The sequence below is a fragment of the Phoxinus phoxinus genome (genome assembly GCF_949152265.1).
Source record: "Phoxinus phoxinus genome assembly, chromosome: 14".
Taxonomy (NCBI): domain Eukaryota; kingdom Metazoa; phylum Chordata; class Actinopteri; order Cypriniformes; family Leuciscidae; genus Phoxinus; species Phoxinus phoxinus.
In genome coordinates this window covers 11422776-11445277 of record NC_136889.1, presented here as the reverse complement: position 1 = coordinate 11445277, position 22502 = coordinate 11422776, and the positions used below count along the sequence as shown (strand labels likewise).

The window sequence follows — 22502 nt, the reverse complement described above, 5'->3', positions numbered from 1 at the left end:
GATATTATTCTTTTTGTTATAATACATAACAAAAGGAAAAAAACGCATGATATTACAACTCTTTGGAAAAACCTGTGACAACATTTCTGCAAAAGTATTTCACACACTGCCTCTTTTACGTTTCGTGACACTTTCAAGGTGTAATGTCAGGTAAGTGCCACTAAAAGCGTGTTCAGTTTTATCCGAAAAAGATTAACGTGAATCTGGCAAAGTTTTTATTACGTTGGTTGTTTAACAGTACGTATCACAGCATTCAGAAATGAAATGTCTGGTGAGTGGCACTAAAAGGTTAATGCGTTTGAAAATAGCATACCACCTACATTAAAACCTAAACATACCTGGTAATGTTAACTAAAGCGAAAAGTTAGATAAAAAACACATTTGCTGAAGCAACCATCCATTTTAACGTCTTTTTGAGCAAGTCAAGTTTACTTCGTCAGAAAAGCCACACATACGGAGCTGGTTATGTGATGCAAATGTCAAAATGTATTCGTTTACAAATTATGCACTATGGTAAAAGTGTTTTGATGTCATTACACCATGCAAAAATAAGTCTTTATTAATATTATCTGCCTCTGCAATCATATTTTTCTGTGAAAAGGAAGCTGTTGTTTTACTAGTGTTCATTTCAGCTGGGAACTGCAGTGATTTGTTTCGAGTTTGGAGTTGTGCAAAAATGTAGTTAGAGGCACATTTTTCCATTGAGCCTATATTGGATATTCGTTTATTCATGCAATAAGAACAACTTGCTGTATTATTATTATTTAATATATGGTCACAGGTGTGCATTTATCTGCATTTTCAACACAATCTCACAGCAATTGAAACCATTTTAGGTTTTGCTGAATTGTTGGCTAATCGTATGAATTCGTACGATTTCATTTGTACGTTTTCATATGATCTTAAACCCCAGTGATGGGTAGGTTTAGGGGTGGGGTTAGAGGTGGTCCTTCATAATAAGATCTTCCTAAACGTACAAATTGCATACGAGATCTTCACCTTGTAAAATAGTTTAATACAATTTTATTTTATACAATGCTTTTGAGCACGGCTCATTAGAAGAAAGAGGCCTTAGTGAAGAAAAAAACCTGCTAAGCATACTTGCAGCCACACTAATTATCGTATAATTTATTTATCATTTATTATCGTTAATGATTAGTTAACTTGAAGTGTCCTATTTTGGAACAACGGATTTTGTACTAAAAATATTTCGGTTGTAATCAAATTGTAGTAAAGCATACATTTAAGTGTATTTAGTGTGCACACTTCAAGTATACTTAGTACACTAAGTATATGCCTGTGGAGGGATTAATTACATGCTTGATAAGTGATATTTAAGTGTAGGCCTACTTCATTTGTGTTATTAGTACATTACAAATTATGAGTGTCTTCAAAACACACAAGGAATATACCATGAATATATAATTTTTGAGGTAATAGTATATGCTCAGTAATGCATTTGGCGGCTTTTTTCTAAATACTAAAAATTACACACTTTGTATTCAATAATAATATACTTTGTTATACTTAGCTATACTATAATACATAATGTTCAAAGTATATTGTACCAAGTACTCAACAGCTGATCAGTAACAAAAAGGAAGTTAAGCAAACGCATTAATAACAAGAAGGTCAGAGTTATGTCAAAATCTTGTTTGTTCAGTCTGGATTTAGTGTAGCATCTTAACCTCTCTCCCACATACACTCTTGCTCACACATCCACAGATGGCATTAACAGCAGTTGGTCAGTGTGTGGTAGCTTGTTCCTCCATATAGGCACTATATATAGATGCCATTCGTTGCAAGCTGGTTTTCCGTTGAGGGCATGGTTAGTCCTGCCCACTATAAATGGCATAATTATGATTCTTTTCATTCATCCTAGTCACATGCTCTCTTCCTGTCAAAAACACGAACTAAATTAGATGTTGAAATGCACTGCATCGAGCAAAAATGAAGGAACATTATAATGAGGTACCTAAATACAAATAGTAAACAACTGCAACCTTCAATGACAGCTGTGATGACGCTACAGTTTCCTGCTAAGCTCAACAATAATGCATTATGACCTGGTGAGTCAGAGCAATTTAACACTGCAATATGGCAAATTGCTATGATGTTTTGTAAAATTAATTTAGTGTAATTGCATTAATAGCAGGGAGGTCAAACTCATATGACAGAGGTATAAATGCATTAGCGACACAATAACGTGATGAAGCCGAGCATATACTAGCTCTAATGCATCCACAAGTGACATGCACAGAAACACTCACAAGCATGAAGGATAATGTATTTAAAACAAATAAACACATCCAAATGGCACTCTAGGCAAACATCAATCTTCCAGGAGACATCTGATACATATCTTCCAGTCACGGCAGTGTTTTAACATGGTTCCACTCCTAGATTCAAATGGTTGGCAATCTTGTCATTTATTATACGCAGATTTGCATTCTAATAGAGGTGATGTGAAATGCTGAATCTGGTGTTTCAATTGATACTGATGCAAGATTAGTGCTCTGGGTGGTTATGCATTTTTATTTCCCTGAAAAAGGCAGCAAATCCACACAGAAAACTTTTGGGGTGTGCAGCACACAGTAAATGGTTTCAATGGACATTCCTGCTGAATAAGCTCTCAAATGCCTCTAACTCAGCAGGTAATTTTATGAACAATATGGCTGCAGCTTACATAGGCTTCACCAATTGTTGTTGAATGCTTGAATAGCTCCGCTCCAAACTGTGAAACTACATATATATAAAGGTGAAACTCGAAAAATTTGAATATCGTGCAAAAGTTTTATTTCAAGCTTTTATTTGTTATAATTTTTATGATTATGGCTTACAGCTATGAAAACCTTTTCACAATATTCTAACTTTGAATTTGGGGTTTTCATAAGCTGAAATAAATGAACTTTTGTACGAAATTCAAATCTTTCGAGTTTCACCTGTGTGTGTGTGTGTGTATATATATCATATGTAGTAATTTTTTGAACTTAATTTAACTGCCTAAAAAAGTAACTAATTGCAATACACATTTACTTTTTAATGGAAAATAATGTGTTACGTTACTTATGTGTGTCTTTTTCTCAACTGGGCTGGAATTGTAATCTGATTACATAACTCGCATTACTTGTAATGCCCTACCTCCAACACTGGTCGTAAATACCATTGTACAATGAGGGGGGAAAACATCAACATTCAAACTTTACTCTTTTTTTCCCACAAGCAAACTGTAAACATTTCTTTATATTATAGTAGATGCTTTACCATTTAATTTAAATTACCACATAATTTTTGGATGGTCTTTTTTTATATTAAATTATTTATTTAAAGAGACTAAATAAGAGGAGATACTGTGTTGCCTGACTCAGATTTGTTAGTTGGACAACATCAGTCTGGAACAAAGGAGGCCATGTCAGGTTTGAGATGATCGCTGCCATCCCTTCTGTGTCTGTAAAAAGCTGCAACCCATTTCCTCTGACTCAGTCTCAAAATACTCTTTACTTTAAAAATCGCAATATAAACCCCAAAGAACAGAGAGAGAGAGAGAGAGAGAGAGAGAGAGAGAGAGAGAGAGAGAGAGAGAGAGAGAGAGAGAGAGAGAGAGAGAGAGAGAGAGAGAGAGAGAGAGAGACCTCTCGAAACATGTCAAAGCGTGGCAACAGATACAAGGCTTGAGCAAACAATTTGACAAAGCCAGTGGTACAGTGAGAATACAAAATGCTCTTCATTTGGCCAATTGTCTACAAGTGCACAGCTCTTAAGACGTATCTAAATAGATCTTGTGTATGCATTATAAATGGGCCGTGTTGTTAGACTTTATGTTCAGAGCAACGTGATGTGAAATCAAAATGGCTGAGCTGTCCTTGAGAAACAGGCAGGAGTCATGAGATCATGCATTATTAAGAGGCTATAGCTGAAGGTTTAAGGAGGCTGAAAGCTGGGAATCTCCAACAGCAACATTCACAAAAACTCATAAATTGGTTTCTTTGGATCTCATATTCAACTTACTTCCTGAATTGTACTGCGGTTTACTATCTTGTACCCTGCTGGATCTGTATATCAAGACAGGGGTTTTCAAACAAGTAAAATAAGTAACGGATAGAATACTCAGAGAATGTACAGTATATGTATGCATGAGAGATTTGAGAAATGCATACGTAGCCATCATTCAAACCAACCACAGATTTTTTTATCTTATTGTCCTTCTGATATATGCCTGATCACACTTCATCTCTTTCTTCACATCACGTGTATGTATGGATCTAATCCGATCTTATTTTGTCAGTTGTCTGATACGGTTCTGGACTAAGAGTTTTCAGTAAAGGAAAAGTTATGGTAAACTAAGGGCTGTGTAAACAGAAATGTGTTGAAAAAAGCAGCTAAAAAAAAAACCTCAACCTCTACTTTGTCTTTCAACCGCAATCTTCCACTTATTTTTTTAATTTTCCTTTATAAAAAAAATAAATAAATAAAAAATCACCAGATAGATTTGACATGTCCCGCTTGCACACAGGCACACGCACACCTTTAACACTTATTCAGTACATCCCCACTGAGATATTTAATGCATCACCTGACAGCTTCTCAACGCCCCATGTTTTAATCAGCAAAGAACCCCGCTCCATTACCGCTAGCTGATAGGCAGTCCAGGTAATTGCCTGAAAAAGAACCCATTCAGGCCTGCTGAAAAGAGAGAGAGGGCTGAAAATGGCTTAAGTGTGGCTGTTTTTCCAGAACAAAGTCAGGCTGAGTGGCTTGTTAAATGCAAAGTCTGGCCTCTTCGGCAGGGCCCCTGTAGATCTGTGTAGGAGAAGTGGGACAAGGGTTGGAAAATACAACAGCAGCACAAGGACGGTATGAAAGCTTTCCTCAATGGGCTGAGTGTCTTCTAATGGCTTGAGAACAGTGTGTGGATCAATGCATTGTAGGGCAGAAGCCTGGCACTTAGACTCCTCCTGTCCGGCTGTATTGTGTTGGCGAATGACACACTTCACGAGCGCGAGTAGACTTGTCCATGTGCCATTACAGACGCACTCACGCAAAGATCAAGGATTTGGGGGGTACCTGGACTCAACTTTCCCCTGGATGCTTTACAAAACCGTTTTTATGATCTCTAACTGTGTGATTTCAGTGTCTTCTTCAATGTCATTGTGTGAGTGTTTTCTATTTCAGTAATGAGAGTCAAGGCTTATGTGGTGTTTTGTTTACTGCTTGTTTCATATGCATGGAGTCAGTGGGATCATTTTAAAAGCCCCTTTCTACAAATCCTTGTGTTGAGCATTATCTAACGAATTGAAAACCACCTTCCTGCTGTGAACTCACTTCAGCAGCTGTAATTTAAGCCTCCAAACACAACTGTCAGCAATGTATCTGAAGAACACACAGACGGCACAACAAAATTAAACCCCTGACACCCTCCCACATACACAGAGCAGAGTCAGAGGTGCTGTGAAAAGCCAACACTGTGAAATATCTATAGGAATTGAATGACATGTTTGGTCACTATATGCTCCATTAACTTATTAAAGCTGGTTCACACCACCCCAACACACATTTCAAATATATTATACAATTGGCTGTTGGATTAAGAATGAAAAACAGAATTGCACAACAATGCCATTGTCTATATATAAATATGTTGCAATGACAAAATATTTTTTTGTGTGGTTTGGCTGAGGGTGGGGCTTAAAACATAATTGTGTCAAATTAAAATCACAATTTTACTGAAACACATAAAATGGCACTAAAGTGTGTTCAGTAACAGTTCCAGCCAAAACAGATGAAAACCCAGGCAAAACAGGCACTCGGTTAGCATGTTTTGTAGTAAAATGCTAACACAATTAGCATGTTGTTATCGTCATCATGCTAGCATCATACTAACAACATGCTTATAATACTAGCATGGTGCTAACAACATGCTAACACATTTTTAACATCATGCTAGCATGATTTGCATGTTGTTAACATAATGCTAGAACGATTAGCATGTTTGCTAGCATGATTAACGTGTTGTTAGCATGATGCTAACACAATTTACCACGTTGCTAACATGGTTTACCATGATTTTCCAGTTTACTATGAGTTACTAGAGTTTATCACGATTTACCACGTTCTAGCATGATTTACTATGATTCTAGCATTATTTACCATAGTTTACTATGATTTACCATGTTTCTAGCTTAGTTTACCATGATTTACCACGTTCTAGTTTGATTTACCATGATTCTATGATTTACCATAGTTTACAATGTTCTATGATGATTTACCGTGATTTACTCTGTTTTAGTATGATTTACTATAATATACACAGGTTTCTTGTATACAAACAATACCGGATGCGCGCGCATCCAAGAGGCAAGACCGCTATATGTTATGCCGAGTTCTGTGAAAGAACATTGTAATTAACGTAGATTTCGCATTGTTTGTAAATTCTTGTTGACTCAATAATAAACTGCAATTTCAGAGTTGAATCTGTTTGCTTGTGTTTCATTTGCATATTAATATAACATTATGTAAAACGTTAGTTAGTTGACTAGTATGGAATTGTCCAACTAAGTTTGCGAATCATAAAAACATGACATACCCTATGCATTTAGGTTAGTTTACAGCACAACAGCTCCGCGTCATCTCTGCTTCTGCTAGATATAGCCGTAAAGACTGTTGCTTTCTGCCTCTTAGATGCGCGCGCATCAACGTGATGACGTTGCACAGAAACCCGTGTATACCACATTCTAGTATGATTTACCACATTGTATATGATTTACCATTTTTCTAGAATGATTTACCACGATTAACCACGTTCTAGCATGATATGCCATGATTTAGTCAAAAGAGCCAAGCCAACCCCCATCTCTATATGATGTTGATGCAGAGATATAGCTATAGCTGTCTGACTAAACGCTTGCTAGGGAACTCTGTTTGGTTGCTATGGAGTTGCTTGGGAGCTGCCGATGATGAAACTCCAAAGGCTGCTTGTCAGTATGAAATATAAACCAACTCCCATGCCTCTGTGACATTCAGAATGGAAGATATCTCTCTTTGGATTTTGGTTGCTAAGGTGCTCGACAATGGTTGCTAGGGCGGGGCTAGGAGGTGTTGAGGTGATTCATGATTGGCTGTTTGCTGCCCTGAGTCAAACGAGACCACCCTCTTGTTTTTATTACACTTCTATCCAAAGATATCTCTTTCAATGGAAGTCTATGGAACTTGTTGCTATGGTGCTCTAAATAGTTAGCTTGATAGCTTCACAATGACCCTGAGAGACTGATTGGTCATCTGACTAAAATGAGCCCGCCCCCTTGTTTCTATGACACTGATCCATGTTCAATACAAAATCCTTGTGCAATTTACCGTAGTAGAAAAAAACATGCATGCATTTCATGGGCTGTCCTTCGCCATAGTCTATGGGGCAACTTTTGGGCAGCTCTTTTAAAATAAAAAGCTCAGTTTAAAATAAAAAAGAAGACTTACTCTCATTGACTAAATGTTGTCGTCACAATTTAAACACCCTTTAAATTCTAGGTTTTCACTCTATATGCACACAGCACTAATTTGGACATTGTCAGTCTCACAGAACGTTAAGACAATTACATGCTCTGTTACCATCATCAAGGCCACCATCTTTATCACCAAAATTACTCGATTTGATATACAGTAGTGCCACTTACGTTTAAGGTGGAAATGGGATGAGATTTTTCTCCTTCCTTAAAGAAATTGTTCACCCCAAAAAAAGAGAACTGATAATTACAAAGCTGATAATACCCTCCTTCACTGAAGATCTCAAATGAAATCTAGCACAGGTTGGACATCAAAAACATCAAACGCTATGGTTTTCACGTTTCTTGCACCCAAAGTCAAGATGTCAAATTTGCACCATATTTGATTTGAGAGGTGCAGAGAAGATGAAGACAGTTCTACAGAAGCTTAAGAAACCTTGCGGTATATCAAATTAACTACTTTTATGGTGATTTTTTTTTTACCTTTACAGCTTGTCACTATAAACTGCCATTGTGGAAACGATCCGTGATATCCACATTCCTGCAAAGTTCTGCTCAAAGCCTAATCAGACATGAGCCAGCTAAATAAGATCTTCAGGAACACTTGATAATTACAGACAGGTGTGTTGCAGCAGGTTTGGCACTGAATTCTGCAGAAAGGTAGCTCTCCAGAAACAGGATTGGGCACATCTGCTCTAGATGAATGTTCTGTAAAATGTCTGTGTTGAATAGAAAAAAACAACAAAAAAAAGATCATAGAGGTTTGGAACAGCAGAATTTTAATTTGGGGTGAGCTGTCCCTCTCAATTGTAGTCCCTTCAAAAGGTCAGAACACTTTTATTTATCATACTTCTCATGGCTATTGAATTTAGTAAGAAAGACAGAAATCAGAGATTGTAGCGGTGAAAAGCATGACAACAGTCTGTCTCATTATAGGGAAAAATATCACTAAATTAAATCTCATTTGAGATGCCAAAATATTTCTAGCTCCATGTCTGAGGTTGACTATAGGTCACTTCAGAAATCTTGCTGGACTTCATCACACCACAGTACAGCAACATTTTGTGGCTAGCTCAATGAATACATGCCCCTGCAGATGTATTTATATCACACTTTTAAAGACAGGAAACTAAGATTCACATCAAGGTTGTTCCCTTGAATACGCTAGATGATGACTCGCTGCTACATTAAGTCATTGTTTGAGATCAATTTTCCTCTTGCGCCGCCCACATGCATGGATGACAAACTTGATGTCTTGATAGCATACTCTACCGTTCCGAAATTTGGAGACTAAGATACATGTATATTTTTTAAGAAATTCATATTTTATTTAGCAAGGATGCAACCACACATAGCAACTCCCTGGCAACCAATCAGAATACTACAGTGGCAGTGAGTTCTAAACAGGTACATTTGTTTATTTAGAAAATGTAGTCTTGTTATGTTTGCAATTTTTTATTATTTTTTTGGTACTGCAAGCAAACAGAAATTACACACTGCAGTTTTAAAATATATGCTATGACACCAACCAGTCATTTTGCTCTGTATCACATGCAAGTATTAGAAATTTTAATATTGACAATAGCATCAAATAAAAAACGCTCTGGAACAATCTATTATAGGACAGACGAGGTGAAATGCGTTTACACTGATTAAAACATTCACAACCGTGTCTCTTGTGACTGAAGACTGGCGTATGGCGGCTGAAAAGTTGGCTTTTCCATCACAGGAATAAATAAAAAAAATTAATGTATTAACAAAGCAAGTATTTTAAAATGCAATATTATTTCACAGTATTACGGCGTACTGTATAGACCTCAAACTTTTGAATGGTAGTGTATAATGTAAGATGAATATAAATAAATAAATAATAAATAAAACATTCCAAAACGATTTGTTTTTTATTTGGCCTTCCTTTATCGGAGACCCCTGCACTGTCGTAGTAGTTTATACAGTTGATTATGTACCGAATTAAGGGTGTCATACTTTTATTGCTATTGCAATACATCAGGACAGAATCACCTTGAAATTTTGCGTGCTGTTTAGGTATTTTTAGCCGTGCCATAAGAAGCTGCAAGAACATCAGGATCCAGCTGTGAAGTGCAAAAGTTCTCATGGTTACGTATTTAGATATGGGCACTGACTAGCATAAACATGCCGCTGTAGATGTATAGCTATCGTAGCATGAAGGTAAAGCGTGAGCTCTTTATAACCCATGCTGAGAGCTTATCAGTTTCAATGACAGCCGACAAACAAATGCAGTCGTCCACTCAGCACACTAGCTCAGAAGAAACAGATTGAGCGAAACAAGATGGAGACACGGTTCACCAGTTAGATGGCTTTTATGGCCGTCAAACATCAACGCAGTTTAATCGATTCAAATTGCCAGAGTGTGTTTGTCATTATTACAGCACTGTCCCGTGGCACTGCGGCAGGGAATTGTTTGTTTGAATGAAGGGGTCACTAGGCCCGACAAAGGCCAGCGAGGCCATAGTTAGCACTGTCTGCTTGTTACCAATGCAAGTCATTAAGAATGAGAATTGCCGAATTGCCACAAGCTCTGTATGCATGAAGGATCATTTGCAATAATGACGCCCACATTCTGCTTACTTAGCATGACCTGCACCAACAAAGCAGCCATTGAAATAGCATAAGCTTGGCAAACTAATTAAGCAAATTATAACATTGCTCACATGTAGAGGGTGGTCATGGGATTACTGAACTGATCCAATGCAAAGCCAACAAAATAAGACCATGACATCCCATCCACCTGCTGGTCATGGGTTTGTCCTACTGTCACTTTGAGTTCATGCAAATAAAACACCAATCTAACACTATTTCCAAAACAAACACTTTAGCCGTATTATATTCTTATATTCTCTCCTGGTTTGTTTTTAGAAAGTGATGTTTTATTAATGAATAATGGACCTTGCATTTTAAATGTAGGTGTAGTTAATCACATTAACGACATGTTTAGCCTGCGGTTCAGAGTACAACAGTGGTAACTACTGAAATGAGAAAGAACATGTGCGTCATATTTCCTCCCATTTAACAACACACCACACATCCCCGACAGATGTTCAACAAGTGAAGATCATGTATCAATAATACATTATATCACTGTGAAACAAATTAAGACAGATATATAAGAGTGCGGGGGGCTTTTGAGCAGGAAAGCAAAAGCATTGAAATATATTTGCCCTCCCGTCTCATATTTTCTTTTCCATCAGCATGTCCCTTTAGGAGCTCCATAAAACAAAACACAAAATATAAAAAAAATCAGAAATGAAAAGCATGGTAATCATACAGAAATAAATAACACTTCAGTTTAGAGTCCAATTCTCACTATTAACTAGTTGCTTATTAGCACGCATATTGGCCATTTATTAGTACTTATAAAGCTCATAAATACCTTATTGTGCATGACAATATTCTACACCAATACCTAAACTTAACAACTACAGTACCTTACAAACTACAGTTAAATAGGCAGCAATTAGGAGTTTAATGAGGCAAAAGTTGTAGTTAATAGATAGTTAATAGTGAATTGGACCCTAAAATAAAGTGTGACCGAATACATTTATAAAGACATTTATTAGAATTCTTTAAAAACAAAACAAAAAAAACATGAATCCTATCACATTGTTCACAGAAATATTAACCATTTTGAATATTGATAATAATAATACTAAGAAAAGTTAATTGAGCATCAAAAAAAATATCTGGAGTAATGAGAATTCAGCTTAGCCTATACTTTTATATTTTAAAATATATTAACACAAATATAAAATACATTATGAATGGTAGTGCAACATTTCTATCATTACACTGTAAAAAATATCTACTTGGTTCTACTTAAAAGCATAAGTTAAGCAGCTGCCTCAAAATTTCAAGTAAAAACAAAATGGATTAATGAATTGTTTCAACTCATTATTTTGAGTCTTGTTAAGCTGTGAATTGCCTTCAGCACGTCAACATGACTAAACAATTATTGTTGTTTCAACTTTGCTATGCAAGTTCAAAATAAAGTGAACTCATTAATGAGCATTCTGTTCACTTATCCCCATTAGTGGGTTCAACTTAGTAATTTCAATTAAGTAATGTCTTTGAATTAGGGTATCAAGTTAAGATGATCTAAAATAATTTCTTGTTTTAACTTAACAATTAATTATAAACACACACACATGTGTACAAAACATTTTTTTTTATTAAAACCAATGCAGCCAATACAACACTATTCATATTCACCCAATAGAAAATACTTTCCATTAAACACATTAGCTTTTTTCCGTACACAACACTCTTTGTCTCTGGTAAGTTTAATATCAGTTTCAACTGTTTTATATTTTAATCAGCACAAAGATTCATTTAAATTTTACTTTTATAAATCATTAATCGTCTTAATCTGTGATGAACCCTGTTTCTGTGTGTGTGTGTTTGTTTGTGGTGTGTGTTTGTATGTATGTGTGGTGTTTTGTGGTGTGTGTTTGTTTGTGGGTGTGTGTGTGTGTGTGTGTGTGTGTGTGTGTGTGTGGTGTGCTTGTTTCTTTGTGTGTGTGTGTGTGTGTTTGTGTACAAAACATTTTTTTTTTTTATTAAAACCAATGTTAAGCCAATACAACAATATTCATATTCACCCAATAGAAAATACTTTCCTTTAAACACATTAGCTTTTCCTTACACAACACTCTTTGTCATGGCAAAGCTGGATGGCACATCCTTAAATTTGTGAAGCACAACAGTCTCCTTAACCACAACTGCCACATTGAAGACCTCACGTGGAAATGCATCCTGGTTTTCACCTTCATAGCCTATCAACAGGCCAAGTTGCATCCCCTCCATGGCTGCAGTCAGAGTCTCACCATGGGCCTTGAAAAGCAGAAGAAAAAAATAGTGTGAATGTTTGGGTCAAGAAGTGCATGCTCTGCAAAGCTACTTAAGTCTCAGTGATCATAAGCCTTGTTTTCAAACTAATAAAATAGTATTGGGCTTTCAGTTGTGAGTGAGTGTGCATGTTTGTAGGGGCAATGTTGCAAGGTTACTGCAAGGGTGAAAACTTCAGTGTCCTCACAGATCTGGGTTAAGTGTATGTTGCACTGGGTTCTCTCCCCATTGCTATTCTACCCCTCCTTTCTCCTCCCCCAACGTTGTTCTACCTCTCCTTCCTCCCATCACCACTATTCCACCCAACCCTCATCCTCCCCATCCCTATTCTGCCCCTCACCATCACTATTTTGCTGCCACAGGACTTTATCAAGAACCATGAGTGTATCTAATCCAAGCTCTGTGTTAAAGGTTGTGTGTGTGTTTGTTTGTTTGTGTTTGTGTGTGTGTGTGTGTGTGTGGGGTGTAGTGAGGTGAGTGGTGTGGTGTGTGTGTGCACGCAAGTGTATATGTGGGTGGGTGCGTTCGTATATGGGCTGTTATGCATGACAGAAAAAGGTCTTACGTCACACATCCTGATGATGTCTGATGGCTCTTCTCTTAGGTAGTGTGGCAGACCCAGCAGAGCAGCAGTCCTTCTCCTTTCGTTTGTGTCCTACAAGACAAAAATAAGCAGTGTTGAGATTTTATTGCGAACATCTGGTGCCCAATTTTACAATTCTCAGCTCGTCTACTCACGTCTTTCTTTAGACAGTCCAAAATGGCTTTCAGTGCAGGCTTCTTTGCCGACTTGGTCGCAGCTTTGTACACTTCCAGCAGGCTTGGTGTCAGGTCATCAAGTCCGTCGAGGACGACTCAAGAAGGTCTGTGCTTACGACTCTTTCGAACTCTGCCCGAACCTGAGGAGACAAAAAAGACAAAAAGGTTAAGAAATTAGAGAAAAGATTAGTACTAAGTTCACAACGAAGTTTAGCAACAGGACTAGTTCCTTGTTTGTGGTCCGTCAAATGTTTTAAAAGTTCCACATGGGATTGAAAGACGGTAAGACAATCCGGGTAAATACAACTAAAACCTGTTCTTCCACGTCCATGCTTGTCTTTGTAATGATTCACTATAGTCTTTTGAATGTATGAAGCAAAATTGCAAAACTTACAAGTCCACTTCATAAAATGAGTAGCTGAGCCTGGTAAATCATAAAACACCTGAAACACACAAAACAGAAGAAAAGTTTTAGCTGCTAAGAGATGTGAATTGCAAAAATGAACAACGGCACATTTCAAGTTAAGTCTAACTAACAAATTGGATGTATAAATTGTTGTATTGCTCTTTAGCACTAGCTAACGCGACCGATGTTCTGTAATAAGAAACAATAATGGGCTTGCAGCAACCGAGCGGCTGCTAATAATCTAGCACTAAGTTAGTTCGTTAGTATCGCCGCCATGATCGACAGGCAGCTAACGTTAATCAGCTCGCACTGGCAAGCGGACTCCAGCAAGAACAACCACCTCAGTGGTTCTCCAAAATTATTTTGCAGCCCTGGGCATGAACATACACTACCGTTCAAAAGTTTGGGGTCAGTACGATTTTTAATGTTTTTAAAAGAAGTATCTTCTGCTCACCAAGGCTGCATTTATTTGATAAAAAATACAAACAAAAACAGTAATATTGTGAAATAGTATTCCAATTTAAAACAGCTGTTTTCTATTTTAATATATTTTAAACTGTAAATTATTCCTGTGATCAAAGCTGAATTTATCATCATTACTCCAGTCTTCAGTGTCACATGATCCTTCAGAAATCACTATATGATGATTTGATGCTCAAGAAATATTCATTATTATTATCAGTTGAAAAAGGTTGTGTACAATTTTTTTTTTCAAAATTCTTTGATGAATAGAAAGTTCATAAGAACAGCATTTGTTTAAAATAGAATATGTTCTAACATTATAAATGTCTTTACTGTAACTTTTTATCAGTTTAACTCATCCTTCATGAATAAAAGTATTGATTTATTTTATTTATTTCCCCAAAAAATAAAATAAAAATTCTTAATGACCCCAAATTTTTGAATGGTGTTTAATGTTACAAAAGCTTTAGATTTCAGATAAATGCTGTTATTTTTAACTTTCTATTCATCAAAGAATTTTGAAAAAAAATTGTACACAACTGTTTTCAACATTGATAATGATCATGAATGTTTCTTGAGCATCAAATCATCATATTAGAAGGATTTCTGGTGGATCATGTGACACTGAAGACTGAAAATTCAGCTTTGATCACAGGAATAATTTACAGTTTAAAATATATTAAAATATAAAACAGCTGTTTTAAATTGGAATACTATTTCACAATATTACTGTTCTTGTTTGTATTTTTAATCAAATAAATGCAGCCGTGGTGAGCAGAAGATAAAAATCTGACTGATCCCAAACTTTTGAACGGTAACTGTTACGTTAGTGTATTTGGCCTTGACATACGGTCTATCAGAAATGGTGTTTTCTACAACAGTTTACAGTGAAAACTGGTATTGTCTCAGATAAAGCTTTATCAACCGTCTCTGACTGAACTAAAAGACTGCAAGCGTGTTCTAGCTAACATTAACGGCCGCTGAAATGTGCCTTGCTTAAATGACATCACAGTTGTCGCACATATCAAAAGGTAACGTTAATCGCGTTATTGGTTTCATCAACGCACATTCATAATATCTACAAAACACGAACACTTACCAATAGCGAACTTGTTCACGCCAACCGGATCGCCTTGTCTGATGGAAAAATGAGGCACCTGGCCGTTTGAAGTGTGACTGCTTGCAGGCGGGAAAAAAGTGCTTGTCTCGTGGCCTCGTCGTCTGTAGTCTCCCGCACATGCGCAAAGAGCTGTCCTCCACTCAATTTAAAATGGCAAGTTCATTCAAGCACCTGTAATTTTTGATTCATTGAAGTAACTTATGAACCTAAATGGAAAGATTGAAAACTCAAACAATTGAGCTGAAATTTCATAACACATTATTTTATGTCTGAGTTAATGACATATATAAGTTATCATAACTTTTTGATCAGATTATTTTTTACAGTGTACCTTTGGAAGATTTTTAGCATGTTAATGGATATGACAAAGTTAATGTATTCGGTCTTTGCGGAATAGATCTGCTTACGCAGCTGCTGAATTTTTGCTGCTGTTGATTATTGCTGTTGTTGTATATAATTGCTGCAATGCATATGCCGATATGCTGCTGTGAGTATGTAAGACAGACTGCTGCTGCACAAATAGCATCAAGTACCCATAGCAGATCTATACAGGTGGAGCTGGGGAAGGTGGAGGGTTTTAGACAAACTGCTATAGTGAATAGTAACCAGCCATTTAAATGTTGAGTAGCAAGCTCATTGACTACAGATGTGACATGAACCAATCAGCTTGTGCCAAGTAGTTAACGCTGTAAAATATCATCAGCTTCCGTTAAGGACCCATCAGCCTCCGCCATCTAGCATTTCATGACAGAAATGACATTTAACAGAGACTTCAATTTTCTGTTTGCTTGTTAGATAAACCCGCTCACCCGTCCTAACCACAGCCTAGTTTCTTGTTTGGCCTTACTGCCCTTTTTGCACTGGAGATCTTTCAATAATGTTTCTGTTCAACAACTCAAATCTCTGTTAACAGAGTCATGAGGAGGTGGACGGGCAGCTAACGTTCACTTTTAGTCTGTGACTATCTCTACTCTGCCAGGAAGTTCATACTGACAGCTTTCAAAGCACTCAAACAAAACAAACATATACACACTCAGCAGGAGGAGAAGGGATATGACCCGAGCGATGTTTAGGAACAGCTGCTCTACCTGACAGGATGGAGGAAGTAAAGGTGAACGAGACAACTGAAGGGACGTGGGAGTATGTATATGGTATATAAAAACAACACTTTCTTTACATATATTTCTATTTTCAGGTCATGTTGAAGCTTTACTTTGCAAGGACACAAAGGAAAATTACAGGATTGAGCCGTGACCATAAGAAGTAATGAGATGACAGAACAGACTAGGCGAGACTATTGTTGTGCATCTGTCGTTTTCTAACAGCGCTTTTCTGGGCAACGATTCAATGCTGACTAAATGGTTGAGAGCTTTTTGGTGTAAAATATGTTTACAGTGTTTTTGGTTCTTCATATTTATGTGGTGTTCACTGAAGCAAGAGATACAAAAATGGCACGTTAAAATGCAAATCTCACTGTTGAAAATGTAAGAGTGTTGAACCAAGTACAGCAACTCCAACTAAAAACTTGCAATGGCACATTTAGACAATAGTCTATTTCAGTGCTAAGGCACATTTAGCTAGTATTATATAATGAAAAATAATTATATGGTCTCCCTAAGGGATGAGCTTGTTGCCTGGAATATGCTGTGCAGGAAACTTTAATCAAAAAAGTAACATAATACACATTATGGCAAAGTCACAAGAACTATATTTCACACACTCTTAGACATAAAGGTTACGAAAGGCTACAGAAACCTTTTGTGGAATGGAAAGGATCCATGGATATTAAAGGTTCTTCATGGAATCACAGATTTTTTTTTAGTTAATGTAACTGCAACTGAGATTAATGTGAACGTTAAAATATATTTTCATGATAGGCCTAGACTTTGTTTGTTACTAAATATTACATGAAAGTCATCTCATGTTTTGATAAATTGCTGTGTAAAGTTCTTTAGAGCTTAGGGCTGTTTCACTGTGTCACTTTAAGTGACCGTCATGATGCGACAAAACTAGCGGCGTGTCAGAATAAATGATCCTATTATAATCACTGTAGCTATTTACTTTGTAAGCAAAATTGGACAGTCATCTCTTGAGTTGTCGCACAAAACGAAATGGATACAAGAACGCGATTAGTGGCAGCGCTCTTTCTGGTAACAAAACATCTGTATGTTGGGAGTGGGCTTGGGTCAGTAAACAAACACCCAGAAACCACTCAGAACATAATAAAAACATCATAGCAACCACATAGCAACACCCTAAGACTCCAGTTATTCATTGCGGAAAAACTAAAACATTAAAAAAACATCGTATTCACATTCTCAAATGAATGAAAACCATTTATTTATCCTGTATGTTTGTCCTAGAAATGTGACTTCAACACTGTTAAAGCTCAAGCTGTCTTTTCCAGGATACTGCTCCACTGAGAACAAGCAGACATCTTTTCATTTATACTGGTGGAGGAAACTAAACAGTGCATGCATGTGTGAAGATATGTTAAAGTGGGAGAGGGGGGTGGGGGTAAACAATCTGAAGTGAGTTTGAACATTTCGGATTCAAAGTATAATGTGTTTGTGTGTGTGTTCTTGCATATACAGTATGGTTTATGAGGACACAAATGAGTATTACAATCTAAGCATGGTTTATGAGGACAGTTCTATTCCTCTTAAACCAAATGGCTTTAAAAAAAACACTAAAATTATTATTTATTTTTTTGAAATGCCAAAAGTTTTCTGTGATGGGTAGGTTTAGCGGTAAGGTTAGTGTAAGGGAATACAATAAACAGATTGTACTGTATACAAACCCTTACGCCTGGGAGTCCTCGTAAACCACATATAAAGTGTGTGTGTGAGTTATATAAACTACTGTTCAAAGGTGTGGGGTTAGTAAGATCACAGTATCCACAGAAACTTCAACATTACTATTAATAATAATAATAGTTTCATGAATCAATAAAAAACAATAGTCTTCACATAGAAGTTAATTGCATTTGCAGTGTTCTCTTTTCACTCTTTTCTACAGACTACTTGCTTACCTATAGCCTAACTGTAGATGCAAAGTCCAACTTTAGCCTGTCAGAATACAGTAGCTGGATATCAGCATGGGATATGTGCTAAATGTGATGACCGCGGAGGCAGACAGGGTAAATGGTCAGTTTGAATGAGCTTCAGTGGAGAGACGCATGTCAGGGCCTGTCACAGCAATGTAAGAAGCGCTTGATAAGTCACAAAGTATGTGTGTGTCTCTTTTCCACCTTCACAGAGACAGCGAAATGAGCATGACGCTCCATGTTCTGACTGCCTGACTGCACCATGTAGCCGGTATGTCAATCAATCCTGAAGCTCCCCAGGTTTTTTTTTTTTTTGATAGTATCCTCACAGTATGGCAATATGAGCTGCATCATTTGCGAGTCTGCAAGAAATGCACTTAACAAACTGTGACCATTAGCTTGTCATTCAAATCTCAGATTTAGCTTGTGCCTTTGGCTCAGATATTGTTCGTTCTACATTAATTAAATTTCTAGTGCAAGAACTCAATCATCAGTTAAATATGCCCAACAGGATGTTGTGTTTTCCCCCCAGCAAGCACCGTATTTACACTGTGCCTTGCGAAGTGCAATTACAGACAAACGTGCTGCAGTCTTACAACAAGGAAAAGAACCAAACAACATGTTAACATTTAGAAATGAGTTTAGCATGTACAGGATGACAATGCATTATCCAATATATTAAGCAAAATAAATGGAAACATTTCCAAATTTGCAGATACTAATGAGGTAAGACGATCCGCTACCTGAGCTCTAATTTGAACCAAATTTTTAGAGATGTTTTTTTTTTTTTATGGCATTGACATAAAATAAAAAAGTTAGGTGTCTGTAAGAATTGTAATGTTTTAAGTCTCTTATGCCAATGCTGCATTTATTAAATACATTATGAAATACTACTAGAAAAAAAAAAAAAAAAAAAAAATTTTACTTTAAATGTAAAAAAAAAAAAATTAATGGGATAGAAAAGATGAATATTTAGCAGCTATTCATTGTCACACTATCCTTCAGAAATCATTCTTATTCTGATTTGGTGGTCAATAAACATTTCTTATTATTATTATCAATGTAGAAAAAAGTTGTCCTGCATATTGGATTTTTTTTCAGGATTTTTTAATTAATAAATATAATCTTTTGTAACATTATAAGCAACTTTACTGTCATTTATGATCAACTTAGTAGTATTAATCTTTAGTCAACCTTCATAATCTTAAAAAAAAAAAAAAAATTAATGACCCCAAGCATTTAAAAGGTAGCTTCTGTATTTTGACAATTTAGTAAACGTTTAGTTAATTGAATAACTTTTTGTTAAACATTGTACGTTATAAACACTCTCCTTTTTGAACCCATGTCAACATGCACATTCAAAATAGTGCGATTTCCTTACGGACTCATTCAAACCTATTGTATTACTTTGCTCTGGCACCTGTGATCTGATGGCTTCATACACATGCTCCTGCAGTGACACTGATGTGATAAAGGGTTTCCTCTGTGATAGCGCCAACACTAATGAGTTACAGCAATTGTCATGCAACAATGGTCTGCTCCGCCCTCTTATCCATAAGATTGATAGGGCATGGCCAATCACTGAGGGGTAAAGTCATCTCTTAAACATCACCCTAAAGCCTTATGCACATCAAAATGTATCTCTCGAGTCAAATGTACTAGTTGAATGAGTATGTTACAAAAACATATCTGATCTAACTTGCTGACAATTCACGTACAATACCTTCTGAGTTACCTTGTTCAGAGTAGAGGGTTTATATATATATATATATATATATATATTTAAAAAAAAATAATGAAAGAGAAACAAATCTGTAGCCGGAGCTGAGATTGCTGAACCATTGGAAAAAGAACAATGGCCCTGTTTATACCTGGTATTAATGCTAAATACAGGTACTTTAAGCTTGTCCACTTTCGACCACTTCCAGAGGTAGTCGAAAACGCATGAGATCAGATTGCATTCATAGTGTAGACGTTCATAAGGTCGAATGCGTTCCAACAGCCACAAAAGGCCGCCTGCTCTCCGCCTACTGACCAAATGTGTAAACATTACAGGAAGTGCGCTAGAAAAACAGGATTTAAACTTTGTCGAACTTTGCCTGAAGACCCAAGTTTTATTCGAAGGTGAAAAACGCACCAAGCATAATGTTCTCTCATCATTTATTTCTAACACATACTCGTTCGGCGTGGTCTTGCGGCTATCAGAGCAGAAATGAAAGCTGCTGCAAAATGCATCTTAATACCAGGTATAAACCGGGCCAACAGAGAAGATGAAGAAAAAAACATCACAGTCTATAAATCACTCATGATGACAATGAGCATTGAGGGTGGATTGTATCATACTGGGTACTAGACAAAGAAAAGAGGGGAAAATATAAAGAGGAAACACAAAAACAAACACATAATGCTTAAATGGAAAAATCACTTAATGACTCTCATGAAGATGCCAACACCTCAATCTATGACTGGAGGCTGTTCAAATTGATGGAGCTCAGAGAGAATGTTTGAAAGGTGCTATTAGTATAAATGTTATCTGCAAATTACAAATAAGTGATGCTTAAATCTTGCATCGTAAATTATGTGCTTAGTGCTTACCAATAACAACATTAATCTACACATATCAGTAGCAGGTCAGTAGCAAGCAATTTGAAACAAATAAAAACATTTTATGTGAAATTTGAGCAGGCTTGTTCTGGATGCACTTAAGCCACAAGCAGTGTCCTCGTAAGAGGGAAAATGTAGAGAGTGGAGAGGTAAAAGGCACGAAAGGAAGGTGAGAAAAAGGTGAAATAAATAGAAAACCTGCCAGTTAGGTCAGACCAGTCATTTTTAAAATCCTTTTACAAAACATGCTTACAATTCATTGAAAGCATAGGCGTAAACAAGCACTTTGAAATAAAAATTTGAAAAGAAGAAGCTTCTTTAATAATCCTCATATCCTTATCTGGAAAATCCAGTTAGTGTATTAATTTATTATTTATACATTCTAGCACGGATTAATTTAACATATCTTATTTGTAATCATTTACATGCAAAAACAAAGCTGAAGTTAGATAGGCTGCTCTCGCCTCTTCAAATAAACAAACTTAAACTCAGAGACACGGCGCCGCCAACTTTAGCTTCTACACACATGAGCATGCACTTGTTATGATTTAAGCTCAGATGCGTTTGCTCTTAACACAGAGAGTAAAAGACATGTACTGAGAACATTTTTCATCTCAAGTGACTAATATTGGTCAGCAACTGTATGCATCTCCTGCATATATCTTTCTGTAAACAGCAGTTGCTGCTAGACACCGTTAGAAGGTCATAATGCTCAATATATGAACATTAACTGCAATGTCATATAAGTGTAATTTCACCAGTCTACCAGCAGAGGACACAATCACTGGTTGACTGAGTCCTCAACAAAACAAAACAACAAGAAAACATGGTGTTAAAATATATATTACAATAGCTGTAAACACACACACACACACCTTATTTTATAAAACTGCAAAATTCAGTGTTATTGTTGCTTACTTGCAATTCTCCACCCCCTTCTTTGTTTTATTCAAATGTGTTGTTCAATTTGTTTCAAATGATATGCAAACCATTAAAAGGAACGTTGCAATTTAAGCTTTCCATTCTTATTCTTTCCAGAACACAAACACGCACAGCTTTAAAGGCTTCATCAGTGCCAGAGTTCCACTAAACAGTTTAAAGTTTCAGTTCAAAGCACGGTTATCTTAAAGTTTAAAAGTTCACCAAACTCTTCAGCTGGATAGACTGAAAAACTTCTCGCTTATAGAATGAGAGCAGCAAGTGTGAATGTGAAAGTGCAGAAAAAGAGAGAGAATTTGCAGTAGCATTAGATGTGAGCAAACGGTTGAAAGCCAGGAAAGAAATAAAGAATAGAAAAGGGGTGTGATTTTATTTTGGGAGAGTGAAGATTAATTCTACCTTCAGACAGCAGGGATACTATTAGTGAAAATGTTTCAATCCATCTCTATGTGAGGAAAAGCCAAGTGGAATGGCTCTAGTGGAAAAGCAAAAAAAGAAAAAATTAATAATTTGAAGGAGACAGTCCTCTTAAGCCATCTCTCAGGTCTACTAATAAAATCTAAAGTCCCCAGCCGCCTGGCCTGCAGTTTCCTTGCGGTCTCCATAGGCCCCTTGATGGCCTCTACCCAGATTAGACCCTGCCACTCATTTTACCTGCTATTTCTATTCCTCTTTACTACCATCTATTTTCATATTCCCTGCACAAAGTCACGCATTTCATTTTAAGCTTTTCCAAAATATCATTTCTCTCTTTCAGCTTCTGATTATTTTCTGATATTTTGTGCA

General features: G+C 36.6%; 1 protein-coding gene and 1 long non-coding RNA gene across 7 annotated transcripts in view; both read right to left on the bottom strand.

Moving 5' to 3' along the window:
• Positions 1-22502, bottom strand: part of nrg3a (neuregulin 3a) — a 303942-nt gene that overhangs the window by 148048 nt on the left and 133392 nt on the right. The window lies entirely within an intron of this gene.
• LOC307010995 lies at positions 11680-15324 on the bottom strand. 2 transcript variants are annotated; one of them, XR_013800322.1, is made up of 5 exons: positions 15107-15324; positions 13534-13582; positions 13119-13279; positions 12946-13035; positions 11680-12365 (listed from the first exon to the last, which is right to left on the bottom strand). It is a non-coding gene; the product is annotated as an uncharacterized lncRNA (long non-coding RNA). The 2 variants fall into 2 exon arrangements; XR_013800323.1 differs by lacking the exon at positions 15107-15324 and having other exon boundaries at positions 13119-14003.